Here is a 14,476-nt window from a genome sequence, read left to right as displayed (position 1 = left end):
ATATAAAACAAATTGCCAACTTTAAAGCTATATATAAATGTCAACTATTATTAATGCAGTCTAGAATCATGTTAACTTTTTGGGTGGCTGTCTCATATTGATTGAATTTGCATTCTACTGAATTCTGTAGTTCTTTTCCATATGAATTACTAACTAGCTATATCTCCCCCATACTATATTTATGCCCTTGAGTTTTTTAATCCAAGGGTAGGACTTTATAATTTTCAACAGTAAATTTCATCTTTTATGAATTTGGTCCTTTATTCTAGTCTTCCCAGGTATGTTGAACCCAATCATCTCCATGGTTTGTGATTTCCACTTGATCTATCTGCACTACCTCTTTCCCCTGGATCCTTAGAATTCCACCACCACCACCCCAGAAATACAGGGGCTTCAAAGCCAGATTTGGCTTATCTTGCAACACTTATCTATAACACTTCCAGGTCATTTACATGCCACCCCACAGCCTGAAGGTCCCTCCCTTAGTCTCCACCTCCCTCTCCTCTTTGTATGTTATTTTTTTCCTCATTAGAATATAAATTCCTCAAAGGCAGAGGGATTGTCTTGCTTACTTGTATTTAGCATAGTACCTAACCCAAAGTAAGTATTTAATAAATCTTCTATTTCTGTCTCTATGTGTGTGTCTCTGTATGTTTGTCTCTCTTTGTTTTCTATTCTTGTCTACTTTAAATTGAAAAGGTTGGACTAAGGTCCCTTCTAGCTCTAAAATATAATTTTCCGTACTTTCTATAGTATTTAATACTGTAGACTATGCCTTCCTTAATGTCCTCTCTCTCCCCTTGGCTTCTGTGATAATACATTTTCTCATGGTTCATCTTCTTCCTTTTTGACTATTCCTCTGTCTTTTGCTGGTTCAGCAATGTATAACTTCTCCAACCTCCCTCCCCCAAATCTCTGTCCTTAGCACTTTTTTTCTCTCTACACCCTCTCTCTTGATGATCTCACCCACTCTCATGGTTTCAATGATCACTTCTTTGCAGATGACTCATAAATCTATGTCTTCATTTCCAGCATCTCCCCAGAAACTCCAGGCTCATGTTTACAAATGCCTGTTCATATCTTTACTTAGAAAAGCAACATGTTGTTGTGAAAAGAATCATAGACTTGGAAAGAGAAGAACCCAGGTTCAAATTCTGTTTCTAGACCATGAATTAGTCACTTATCTGCTTTAAGCCTTAGTTTTTCCATCTGCCAAATGGGAATAATAGGACTTCCTTCATAGATTTGTTGTTAGGATGAAATAAAGTGAAATATGCAGAATTCTCTATAAAGCATAATAGATTGTCTATTAGCATTTTAAATTTAACATTCCCCAAATCAAACTCATCAACTTCTCTATTTCTGTTGATGCTATAATGTCTTTAAGATCAGGAACTAATTCGCTTCTATCTTTACATCCTCTGTGCTTAGTATAGCTCCTGTGCCACATAGTAGGTGCTTAACAAATGACTTTTTGATTGTTGATTGATTTTCCAGTAACCCAGGTTTATAACCACTCAGCTTTTTCCTTTCCCCTTTACCACATACAGCCAATTAATTGGATTCAATTTAATTCTGTCATTTTTACCTTTATAATACCACTCTAATCACAACCACCCTATTTCCAGCCCTCATCTCTTTTTACTTAAACTAGTGTAATTACCTAACTGCTCTTCCTGTCTTTTCTTTTTGGAATCTATTCTTCACACCACTTAATTCAAGTAGTCTTCCTAATGTGTTGCTATAATCATTCACTCCTCTTCTTTAAAATCTTTATTGATTCCCCATACCCCACCAAAGTAAAGTATAAAATCTTTATCATGTTATTCAAACCTTTCTACTTTATAGCTTTATCTCCAATGTTCGTTCTTCTCCTTTCAGCTTTTGGCATGAATTTTTCCCATTGTTTGGAATGGGTCCCTCTCTCTTTTCCTGAAGTCTTTCCCTTCCTTCGAGGCTCAATTCGACTGTTACCTCTTCCATGAAGCCCTCCATGACCTCCCCAGGAAAAAAAAATTCCACTAATTTCTTCTTGCCTTTTGCCTGGGTCACCCCTTTGTATTTCTTTCCTTCCCATTAAATTATGAGCTCATTGAGAACCCGGATATTAAAAATTCACTTTGCCATGGGGGCTTAATAAAGTTCTATATTAAATATGTAAATTAAATAAAATAGAAGAGAAGGGAACCAAATGGGGATTTTCCTTGTGTCTTGACCTTTCACCCAGAACTTAGCCTCTGAGAAGAATGGGTTAGGAAGCAGCTCTGTTGATATCCAAGGTGTCCCCCATCCAAAAAGGTAAAGGGTGAGATGTTTTGGCAATAAGCAGAAAAATTCAACATTTTTCCTGGAGGGATATGAGGTAAGGAGAAAAGAGAGAACTGTAAGAGAGATGACTAGAAAATGGGGTGGGGGAAGGGGAAGTGAAAAAAGGAGTTATAAAAGAAGGAAAGAAGAAGGGCTGGCGAAAGGGACTGGGGGGGTAAGAAAGAAACGGTCACAAAGAAAGTGAAAGGGAGAAAGCGGAATGAAGAGAGGAGACTACAGAGGGTGGCAGTGGGACATTGGGGCAAGGAAACGGGAGCGAGCGCGGATGGAGTTGGTGCATATTTGAGATGAGGGGAGGGAGGGGAAGAGTTGGGGGGGGGGGGGATTCCTGACAAATGTACAGCTGTCAAGCAGGAAACAAAGGCTTTCTGGAAGGGCTCCCGGACCTCTGCCGCTGCTGCCGCCCTAGCCAATGAGCGGGCAGTACGGCGAGGTAGCCCCACCTCCGCCTGCCTGGCTGGGGTTCCTCTAGCTGGGGATGGATTGAGGAACAGAGGCTGGGCTGCGAGCCAAGTTGCCTGTAGGAGCTGGGTCCCTGGGAAAGCTTCCCTCAGTGCTGGCTGGCTGGCGGCGCCCGAGTCCGGGGAGGCTGGGCTAGAGAAGACACTGAAAGTTTTTCTGCTCTTTACTCCAGGGGTCAGAGAGGTGACCAGCGGACGGATCCCAGCAGGTAGGCTGGGCACCAGCGCTGACCGCTGCTCTTGAGGACAGAAATGAAAAGCCTAAACAAAAATCCTCATCAGCCCCAAGGCGAAGTCGAGGTTGGGGGGGGGGGGGGTAAGGTCTGGGCAGTGCGGGATCTAGTTACCTTCTGTTAAGTCTTTGGCTGCTGCTGCTCATAGCAGCCATCTCCCTGCCTCTGAGGGCAGGGCGCTCCTCTCCGTCTGTCTGTGCGTCTCCCCGACCTGTCCTATCTGTGTGTCTGTCCATCTGTCAGTGCCCATCTGTGCGCCTGCCCGGGTGGGCTCCCTCTCTTTCCAGTCCCGAGACTCTTCCCGGGTCCCTGAAAGTCCCGGAGTGACACTGGCAGCAGCGGCCGGAGCTCAAGCACTGGCTGCCCAGGGTGGCAGCCAGCTGCAGAAGGAGCCGAGGGCGGCCGCGGGGCCAAGTGCCTGGAGCGTTACGGGTTGGACAGGACTGTCATCGGGACCAGGGCTGCCTGGCGAGCGGGCGCAGGGGCTGGGGGCGAACTTGGCTCTTCCCAGACACTGAATTACGGGAGAATGAAGCGAAGAGAAAGGGCAAGGAACCGGAGGCTTCGGGATGACTTCCCCAGAGCTTCAGGCTATCTAGGGCCGACAGCGGAGGCAAAGCACTAGTGGAGTGGGGGAACGGGAGGGAAGGAGGGACAGACAGATAGACAGACACACACACACACACACACACACACACACAGACGGGGAGAGAGAGAGGAGACAGAGACAGGCACACAGAGACGCGGAGAAAGAGAAGAGTCAGAGACGGAGACAGAGGGGGGAAGCGGGGAGAAGGGAGACACACAGAAAGAAAGGCGGGCGGGGGGTGGAGTGGGGTGCCGGAGACCCGAAATAAGCGCAAAGCCACGTTCCTTTTCTCTCTCACACACGCAGCCCTGAGGCGCACACTCCCTACCACATGCTTCCCTCTCATACATCAGACAGACAATACAATAACCCTCCACAGAAGGGGGTGGGGTAGGGGAGACCTAGGGGGAGCAGAGAGGAGGGAAGCAAAAACCAAGACAGGTGGAGATATTCCAGTTTCTTGCTCCAAATGCAAAGGTTGGAGAGTGGGGGCTGACTGGCTGGCGTACACCCATTTGCTGTAAAACTCGCCCACACTTTCCCTCACCCACGGTTGTCTCAGACCCTTGAAGAAACTGCCAGTGGCTGTTTGCTTCAGAGCCCTCAGCCTCCCAGGTAGAAGGGCTGATTTCCTTTGTCATCTGAATATCTGGGTGTACTACTTCTCTATCCTCTCCAACCCTATCCCTATCCATTTCTTCTCACTCCCCAAAAATGCCTTTGTTCTGGAGTCTCAGAAAACTTTCTTGGAAGAGGGCTGAGTTCTCAAGAGTCCTTGGCAGGCAACATCGTTAGATAAGGGTCTCCTGATCAGCCCAACATGTAGGCAAATTGTGGGAATGTACAGCCAAAGCAAGATGAATCTTTCAGTTTGCTAACTTCTCACTTGGCTTTTTGAGAAGGATTGGGTCTTGTTGTTGCTTTTGGTTTTTTGGTTGTTTTTGAGAGAAGAAAGGGGTGTTTTTAACTGGAGCTTTCTGGACAGAACAAATTCTATGTTCTGGAGATACAGATGTGCATATAGGAAGACTAGGGATATAAGTATGCAAATGGCCTTTAGTGTGTGTGAGAGAGAAAGAGAGGAGGGAGAGAGACAGAGACAAAAAAGAGACAGAGGAGGGACAGACTGAAAGAGAAAAGAAAAAGAGAGAATGAGCTATAGAAAGACACAAAAAAGAAATGGATCACTAACATCAGAGTTCTTAGAACAGGGTATGGAAAGAAGGGTTTTGCCTCAAAGGAAGAAGACAATATATTCTGTGGCTGGAATTCTATGGATGATGGGCACATGTAATAATTAGCAGGAACACCTTATTGATGGGGCAACTCAGGGCACTCCTTAGCTGCTATTTCATTTGCTATCTCCATCTTACAATGTCCAGGAAAAATAGGTTTGAGAACACCCTCATTCTATAGATGCAAGAACTGCGGGGGGGGGGGGGCAGGAAGGAAAATTACTTGTTCAGGGTCACCTAGCAACTACCAAGTAGGACACATTCTACATATAGCTATAAGTGGAATTGAGTTTTTTTTAGTTGGGAGGAATAATATCAATTTCCTTGGAAGGCACCATTAGGTGAGGAAGACCACCCTAAGAAGTATTGGCCACATGACCCTAGAAAAGTCCACTTAACCTCTCAGTGCCCTAGGCCATTCTCTAAGTGCTAGCCTATAATGGTGGAGAGTTTCCTGTACTAATGAAGTCACAGGTCCTATTCTTATTCCTATTCTCTATTTTTGTTGGGGTGCTATAGATATAGTGTCAATCACCAGAAACTTATTAAGCAACTCCAATATGCAAGGCACTATTACTATGTTACTGGAAAGGAGGGTAAATAAGTAAGAAAGGACCTGGAAGAATTGTGTACTTGTGGAGGTCAGAGAGTGGTGGAGTAGATAGAGTACTGGCCCTGGAGTCAGAAGGACCTGAATTCAAATTTGGCCTCAGACACTTGATACTTACTAGCTGTGTGATCTTGGGCAAGTCACTTAACCCTACTGCCTCATTAAAAAAAATGGTGAACAGCTGTAGGTTTCCCTCAATCTACAGAGCTAACACTGTACTTATTTCTCCCTGATATCTGAATGCAGACAGTAGTCCTTAACCAAAACAAACTTATCTGTATCAAAATTCCAGCCTTTAATAAATAGAAAGAATATCAGGGGGAAAGAAGTGTTTCATATCCATCTTCCTGGTCTTGTACTTCCCAATTCTTAAAAGGTAGGATGGTATAATGGAAAATCTACTGGACTTTTGTATCAGATTTTGATGAAATTTAACCCTTAATTACTATGAGACTAGGAGTTATATAACCTCTTCAATTTCCTTATTTGCAAAAATTGAGACAGATGAGATATTAGAGTTTTGACTCTATCTCTCTTGACTAATCAATGTATATTGAACATGTAAGATAGTCCCTGTTGTCAAGAAACTTAGAATTCTTTTGGGACAATAAAAAAAAATGATAGAAATTGGTAGTTCATTGAAGGGAAAAGTCTGTATGACCTTAAGTAGTAGTATCGATATCTACATAATCTGTGTGTTTATAACTGCTTTGCATATGTAATTTCACTTCATCCTGGAAGGCAGATAGTAAAGCATTATCATCCCCATTTTTAAGAATGAAAAATTAAGACCCTTAGAAACTGAAATTCATACAGTTAGCTGAACTTGAACTCCAGTTTCTGATTCCAAGATAAGGATTTGCTTTTAAGTCTTGACTCTGACATTTACTTCTTGATCCTACACAAAGCACTCTTTGAACTTTGGTTTCCTTGTCCATAAAATGGGGGTGCTAAAAATGACACTAAGTAGATGGATAATTGTGAGGAAAGCACTTTTAAAACCACTCCACACACACAAACACTTCCTGAAGGATGAGTAATGGGAGAAACCTTCATAGAGGAGTTGGGCTTTGAAGAATGGGAAGAATGGTCCTAGAGGCATAGGAAAGGCTCACTTTCCATGCAAATCGATCAACCTATTGACTCAACTGAATTGTAAGTTCCTTGACAGTAGAGAATATACTAGATGCTCAATACATATGGATAGTCAAGGAGGAAATCCATCCTGATTGTGTTGAGGTAGGAATTTTTCTCCAAGGAAGAAAGTCTCTGTTTTCTTCCCACCACATGAAGACAGATCTCAAATTTGTTCTATTCAACCTCTTGATTCTGAAGTAGCTACCTAGAGGTGAGGGCAGCAACTAATTACTTAGGATATCATAGGAGTCTTCTATGAGAGTTAAAGGATTCAGACTCGCCTGCTGAAAGCAAAAAATGATCTAGATGGGCACTGGGACAACAAAGGTCCTTGCTCCTTCAGGTTACCTTTGGAGTCATATTTTGATTTCCATTCTGTCTAGCAAAACTGCTCAACCTGGATTCAAGTGAATTTAGGTAATATTAAATATGTAAAAATCTCACCTACTCCATTCATTTATGATGTCCTTGGTGTGTAAGTATTCCCTTCAACAGTGTACTTTGGACTATATCAGGTTGCTTGCTATCTTAAGGAGGGGAGAGAGAGAGAGAGAGAGAGAGAGAGAGAGAGAGAGAGAGAGAGAGAATTTTACAAAAATGAATGTTGTAAACTATTTCTATGTGTAATTGGAAAAAATAAACAGCAATAACTTAAAAAAACTCCTCTATAATTTATTAAGTTTTCCTGTGTTGCTGTAGTCAAAAATTTCATCCCCCAGGGCCATATTGGTGATTAGCATTTCAGTGTTCCATCAGCCCATCCTCAAACTTATTCATGAAGATGTGGTAGGATCTACCAGAGCTCTTGTTACTTTCATAGCCTTGTAGAATCCAGTGAACACATTGTAGACATTTCAAAATCAGCATTTCCAAAACAAAACTCATTCCCCCCCCCCCCCCCCCGCCAAACTTTCCTTTTTTGCCCAAACATTACTATTACTGTTGAAGGCACCAACATTCTCCCAGTCACTCAGACACTCATACTTACTCCACATAACTAATTTTTTTTTTAGGTTTTTGCAAGGTAAACAGGGTTAAGTGGTTTGCCCAAGGCCACACAGCTAGGTAATTATTAAGTATCTGAGACCAGATTTGAACCCAGGTACTCCTGACTCCAAGGCCAGTGCTTTATCCACTATGCCACCTAGCCACTCCCTAATTTATTTTCAAATCTTATTTCTGCCTTCACAAAATTTCTAATTTATGTCACCTCCCCATTGGAGTTTGGGTCCTCATCACCACTTGCATGACATTGGTTTTATCTAACTCTAAATGGTTTTCCCCACTCCAACCCATCCTTCATTCAACTGCCAATAAAATCCTGTAGCTCCTTATAATCTAAGGAGCAAATAGAAAGCCCTCAGGTATTTAAAGGCCACAACCTGGCCTCTTCCTACATTTCCAGGTTTCACATATTTTGCTCCCCTCTATATTCTATGATACAGCTACACTGGATTCACTGGTTTTCTGGACTCCTTGTGATTTTCCTGGACTCCCCTTGCTTTTTTTCAGACTCCTTGCCTTTGCATCCCTCAAAACTATGCTTGTTGATCCTCTTATTCACTTTCACTTCAAGACTTTCATGGCTTCTTTTCGTCCTCAGCTCAAATCCCACCTTCTGCAAGAGGCCTCTCCTGGCTTCATTCCTCTTCTCCCCATTAATCATACATATTGGGATACTTCTAACTGATTTATTTACATGTTCATTCCTCCATTAGAATATGAACATTTTAAGGGCAGGGACAGGATTTTTGCCTTTCATTTTTATTTTTTTATCCCCAGTGCCTAGTAATGTGCCAGGCAGTTAGAGCTTAAGTAATGCATGTGGACTAACTAATATCATGACATCAGAGGAAAAAATTAGATTAAAAATTGGATTTAAAAGACCTTTATACTTTCACAGGCTCTACTAGATTATAAACTCCTAGAGCACAAGGACAGTGTCTAGCCTTCTTGCAGGTAGTTAGTTAATCACCCAGATGATAATTTGAATAGAGAAAATAGGCTAACCAACTTTATCCAAGTAGGCAGATAAGCAAGATTTTAAATTAGCATACTAAAGTGGTAGTGAGGGATTGCTCCTTTACAGTTTAAAGATGGACTCAGTCTCTTAAGTAGGTTAAGCATTTCCTCTTTGAAATCTCATTTAGTCCCTAGATTTCTTTAGCACTTTCTCCTCAACTAATTCAATGCTTCCCTCTTTTCTCTTCTCTTTCTTTCCTTTCCCTCAAGTACCCTTTCCCTATGTGAGCAGTGGAATGTATCCATGCTCTGTCATTTCTTCAAATATATTCTTAAACATTATTTAGCTCTTGAAGAAAAACAAACTGTCCAATAGTCCACATCCAAAATATTGAGCCTATGCATTTCTAATTGAAGTTTTACCAAAATAATAGTTTACTTCATTCTCAGTTTTTTCTTCTACTTTTCTAATACCAAAACAAATTCCTGATTTCTAATGCCCAATTAATTCCTAAAATCATTTGGTCAGTGTTTTTTTTCCCCTTCATGAGCTAGTGTTTAAGATCAATTTAAAGAGATGGCAGAGCATTGATAGAATCTATTACTCAATAGTGGAAAGGATACCTAGGGAAGGGAAAGGAAGAGATGAGAAAAGAGAGAGAGGGGGAGGATGGGAAAGGTGTGAAGAGACAGAAGAGATAAAAACAGACAGAGGGTAGTTAGTAGCCCACCCAGCTAATTATTCCAATTAGGCCAAATAGGTGATTTTTCTTAATAAGAGTAAATTGAATTCTGAACAGATGTGATGTGGGTGAAGTCTAGTACCTGAAACAAAAGCAATAAAGAGCCTCTCTGCCCAGATCACCAATTGAATAGTTCCAAAGTGGTAAAAGATAAACGGAAGCCAAGACATAAGGACACACATATGACCTCATAGACAATCTCTCACATACTCACAACATCTTTGCTGTTTCAGAGACAGTCAAATGATTGTGGCATTCCTCGAGGCCATAGACTACCAATCATAAAACCAAAGAGACATGGTATTAGAACCACCAGGAACACATTCATACCCTCACTCTAAAGCTCTCCCACATGCAGGTACCACCATACGGGAAATCCACCTTTGCTCCCCCAACTCCCTTTTGTTCTTCTTTTGAAATGTAAGAAACCCCCTGGGAAGGGTAACAAAATAACTATCACCATAATGTGAATTAGTTTATCAGTTTGCTTACTTTCACCACAGGAAAGTCTATATGGTTTTGGAGCCTTGGTTGGCAGTTTTAGGGAGTTTAGGGAGGATGGGGGGGTGGAATTGATGATCATCAAAGACAGGCTTGAGTAGTCTGAAGCAGGGGAAAAGAAGTCTAGATTTTGAGTTAGAAGACTCAGCTCAGCCACTCGCTATACCTACATGATCTTGCACAAGACATTTTCCCTTTCCCAGATTCTAGGAAACATCTCCTATGCTTCCTATCTGTGTGCTCTGGGCTAAGTGATTTGACTTCCCTGGGCCTCAGTTTCCTCATACACCAATGGGAGGAATTCCAGATCTGTTTCCTATAAAACAGTTTATACCAGATGGTCTCTGGGGTAATTTCACTGTTTTGCCCAGGAGCCATCCTGAATATGCACACTCTTGCTGCAGAGAACCTCTCATTAGCACACAAATACATGTGAACAGCTTCATACCTAAACACACATACTGTCCCAGTCATATGGATCCCCAGGTAACTTGTAATTCATAACTGGGCCCAGAGGGATATGTGGTCAGACCTGTGCCCTCAGTTATTGTCAGCTGTTAGCTTTGGGAGCATTTCAATTCTCCCTGCTGTTGCAAACTCATTTGCTGCTAAATCACCCTCCCCTTGGCACCCTGGACTGCTAAATTGGTCTCAACTTGCTGTATTTCCACCCACCACCTTAGTCATTATTCGCTGGCAGAGTTAGGAGAGTGGGTGTAAGGCAGCCGAACATTATATTCCTGCTGAAAAAGAGAATGAGAGAAGGAAAGAGAGAGAGAGAGAGAGAGAGAGAGAGAGAGAGAGAGAGAGAGAGAGAGCCCACATCCATGGAGAGAGGAGAAAGAGGAGAAAATCAAAGAGATCTGACTCAGTATGGGGAAAGAGAAGTGCTTATACCATCCAAGGATGAAAACTGAGGATGAAAACTGAGGAACCTTTTACAGACTGGTAAATTTTCTGTTTAGGGGGAAAAGTGAATAAAGGTTACCAAAACAAATCATTTCACTAATCCCAGGTCACATTCATGGCATATCTGAAGGTTTATAAAGCACTGATACCCATCAATATCCTGTGAGACAGGTAGAGTTGTATTCTCTCAGCTCTTCTATGTTCTACCTTCTGAATCTTTGAATAAATCATTTGTGGGGCCTCAGTTTCCTCAACTCCAAAATGAGTGGGTTGAGTAAGATGATCTATAAAGTCCCTTCTGTCTCTAAACTGGTGATCTTATGATACTATGATCTCCACCTACCAGGTGAAGGACCTGAGGCTCAGACCCCTTCTTGGGGTCACACAGTCAGGAAGAGTGAGAACCAGAATTCACAATCAGGTATCCCAATCTCAGATCTGTGCTTTGTCATACCAGTTTGCCTCCATAAATGAAGGGTGTTAGTTCATTATAGTTCAGAGCAAAGAATAGGGATCAATTCTTAGGGAGAGGGAAGGTTTCCCCTTGAGAATTCTGTCTTTTCATGATCTTTCCCAACTTGGATTCCCTTAGCACTTACTGTCTATAAGTCTTGCCATCATTTGGCAAGATTAAGAATATGGGGTAATACATCCTATTTCCAGAGTGGCATTGTAAGCTCTTTGAAGGAAGAGGTCTCATTCCCTTGTTTTATCCCCAAGGACTAACATAGCATTCTATGCAGTGTATATTTAAGGAATAGTTAGGGTTTTGGGTTTTTGTTTTTGTTTTTTCAATGAGAGGGATTCCCTGTGACCATGCTCCTCTTTCCATTTCAACAGCCCCACCCTGACCCAGTGGTCAAAAGCAGAAGCCTTCCTAAAGCTAAAAGATTCAGGCAGCAGAGAGAAAGGAGAACAAGAAGAAAACTTCTGTGGTTACTCCCATTTTCCATCTCTCTATTAAGCCTTTAGGAAAACAGAAATTGCACCAGTTTAAGGTGTCCTTTTAGGTAAGGGCTGGGGGGGGGGGGCGGGATGCTGAGAAGATATCTGGGAGGAATGAATGAATCAGGATTTCTTCTCTGAAGAAGACAGAGATCTGGCAAACTTTCCCAAGTTATTCCATTTCTGTATGGTAATCTCCACCCTTTTGGTTCATGGCCACCTAGTCCAGCCATCTGGCCTTGTATAAGAGCAGAGATAATTTCATATTTCAGACAGTGGGGGGGAGGAATCTGCTGCTGGGAGTTGACCTGGTATCATCTGGCAGAATGCAGTGACCTTGACTAGAGGTTTTCTCAGTCACTGATAAGGTTCACTTGGCCTCCAGAGAAGAGGGTAGGAGAAGAAAGGAGAGCCTATTATATGTTGGCTTAGGACCTAATAATCCCATCTCCTTATTTACGCAAAACTCCAGGCTCATGGGAAGACATTAGAAAGACAAATCCCACATATTGGGGAGCAGGGAGGCAAGGCATTTGAACGACGGAGCATTTGCCAGTTCTAGGGAGGTATCCCTCCTCTCAGATCAGATTCCTCCAATCCTAACAAGAAGGTGAAGAAAACAAGAGAAGAGGTGTCCCTCTAAAGAGGGCTCCCCTACCCTCCACCTGGCTTGTAAGGTGAGCTCTCTGCTTTTAGAAGAGTCCCATCTGTAATCATTTTCTACTCCTCTCCTGCCCTACCTGCAGTTGGCCCTGCTTAATAAAAAGAAAAAAAGAAAAAAACACAACTTGGACAACCACAGTATGAAAATACACAGGTCAGAAATACCCAGTTGAAGACCCAGGTTGAGAGGGGGGAATGGGGGAAGGGGGAGAGGGGCTAAGGGTATGGATAGAATCATCTGTTCTCAAGAGACTGGTTCTCTTTTGAGGCAGGTCAACATTATTAAGTTACCAAACTATCTGAACCTTCCTGATAATACTCATATCTTAGAGCATTTACATGGAACTTTCCTGACTTTGTGAGTTTTGTGCTGTGGCTCAGCCCAGAAACCTAGACTTATCCTAAACTATCCTTAAGACTAAACTATCCTTAAGACGGGTTCAGAGAGGGATACTGTGCTGCTCCTGAATAGAAACTATTTTAGTCTTAAATGATCTTATTTTCTTTGAGCAAATCGCTTAACTTTTCTGGACCTTGGTTTCTCCATCTATTAAATGGAGATAAGACTTTCTCCATCTACCTTACAGGAATGCTGTGAAAAATCTATGAATTCATGCTTGCTTTGGCAGCACATACTACTAAAATTGGAAAGATAAAGAGATGAACATGGCCTGTGAGTAAAGATGAAATGCAGGTTATGAAGCATTCCATATCCCCCACCACTCACCACATCCCTTTGAAACTCCTGAGTGGGAATATAGGGAATACCCATATGGTGTCAGCCTTACATATCTCAACATGTCTCCCCTTAGTGTAATTAAGTCTTCTTGAAAAAGAGAGACAAAGAGACAGAGGGAGAGACAGAGAGAAAGGGAGGAAGGAAGGAAGGGAGGAAAGAAGGGAAGGAAGGAGGGAAGGAGGGAGGAAAAATGGAAAGAAAATCTCTAGACGACTTCTTAAAGTTTTTTGAGCCCAACTTTCATGTTGTTTCAATGAGGAACAGAGGTGCAGAAAGGGAAAAATGACTTGCCTAAGTTCCCAGGAAGTTAGTAACAGAGTCTAGGACCAAGTGTTTTTTCCCTACACATGTGGTACCTCATCTTTCTTGAACCTTAGTACAATCTTGACAACCAAGTATAAAAAAAATTAGGAAAAAATATTATGTGCTAAACAAATGTTAGGTATTAGGAAGTTCCTTTTAGCATCTGGAGAATTAGTGTTTTGGAGGTAAGAGAGATAAAAAAAGATAAAGAGGGTGGCTGGGTGGTGCAGTGGATAAAGCACCGGCCCTGGAGTCAGGATTACCTGGGTTCAAATCCGGTCTCAGACATTTAATATTAACCTAGCTGTGTAGCCTTGGACAAGCCACTTAACCCCATTTGCCTTGCAAAAATCTAAAAAAAAAAAAAAAAAAAAAAAAAGATAAAGAAACCCAGAGAAAGAGAGAGACATACAGAGATTATAAGAGAAATTTTGAGATGTTTTCTCTGTGATCACCTGATATTTACCAAGATATTTATTATGTACTCTCTTCCCTCATTGGATTGTACACTTCTTGAGAGCAGAGACTGACAGTTTGAGTGTTTATTTTCTTTGTATCCTTGAAATCAGGGACTGTTGCTTGATTGTTTATGTTCTTTGTATCCTCAGGGTTTATTTAGTACTTTGACTGGAGCATAGTACTGGTTTAATAAATGTTTGTTGATTGACTGATGTGGAACTCAAGTGCTCTATTTATTTAACCTTGGCTTTAGAATATGTAGTTCTAGTGTGTTGATAGGGATGCTGTGAGTGATCTTAATTGTAACTTCTACTTTTTGGAGCCATTTCATCATCTAAAAAATGGGGATAAGAATATGTGTACTTCAACTCTCATAGGGTCATTGGGAGGACGATACTTCATGAACCTTAAGAGTATTTAGAAATGCCAACTATTTAGACTGATTTCTTGTAGTCTGAAGTAGTGGTAGATTGCTTGAGTCTGGGAGTTCTGGGGGCAAAAGTCAAATGGGCATCCAAGCTCAATTCAACACCAATATGGTGAGAGGGAAGTGAGGAGAAGACCACCAGACTGTCTGACAAGGGTCAAACTAGCCCCAGATGGAAATGGAACAGGTTAGAGCTTTTGTTCTGATCAGCAGTGGGGTCAGGTCTGTGAGT

At 42.0% G+C, this 14,476-nt stretch overlaps 1 protein-coding gene across 2 annotated transcripts in view; it reads left to right on the top strand.

The window, feature by feature from the left end:
• The first annotated feature begins 2,865 nt into the window (after positions 1–2,865).
• Positions 2,866–14,476, top strand: part of LZTS1 (leucine zipper tumor suppressor 1) — a 69,706-nt gene continuing 58,095 nt past the window's right edge. Inside the window, exon 1 of one of the 2 annotated variants that reach the window (XM_074209098.1) lies at positions 2,866–2,998. The gene's annotated coding sequence lies outside the window, so the exon portion shown is untranslated. Of the gene's footprint in view, positions 2,999–11,768; positions 12,331–14,476 lie in introns of those variants that run through there. The other variant, XM_074209099.1, reaches the window with a different exon arrangement.

This window comes from Macrotis lagotis, chromosome 1 (genome assembly GCF_037893015.1).
Source record: "Macrotis lagotis isolate mMagLag1 chromosome 1, bilby.v1.9.chrom.fasta, whole genome shotgun sequence".
Taxonomy (NCBI): domain Eukaryota; kingdom Metazoa; phylum Chordata; class Mammalia; order Peramelemorphia; family Peramelidae; genus Macrotis; species Macrotis lagotis.
This window is presented reverse-complemented; position numbering and strand designations above follow the sequence as displayed.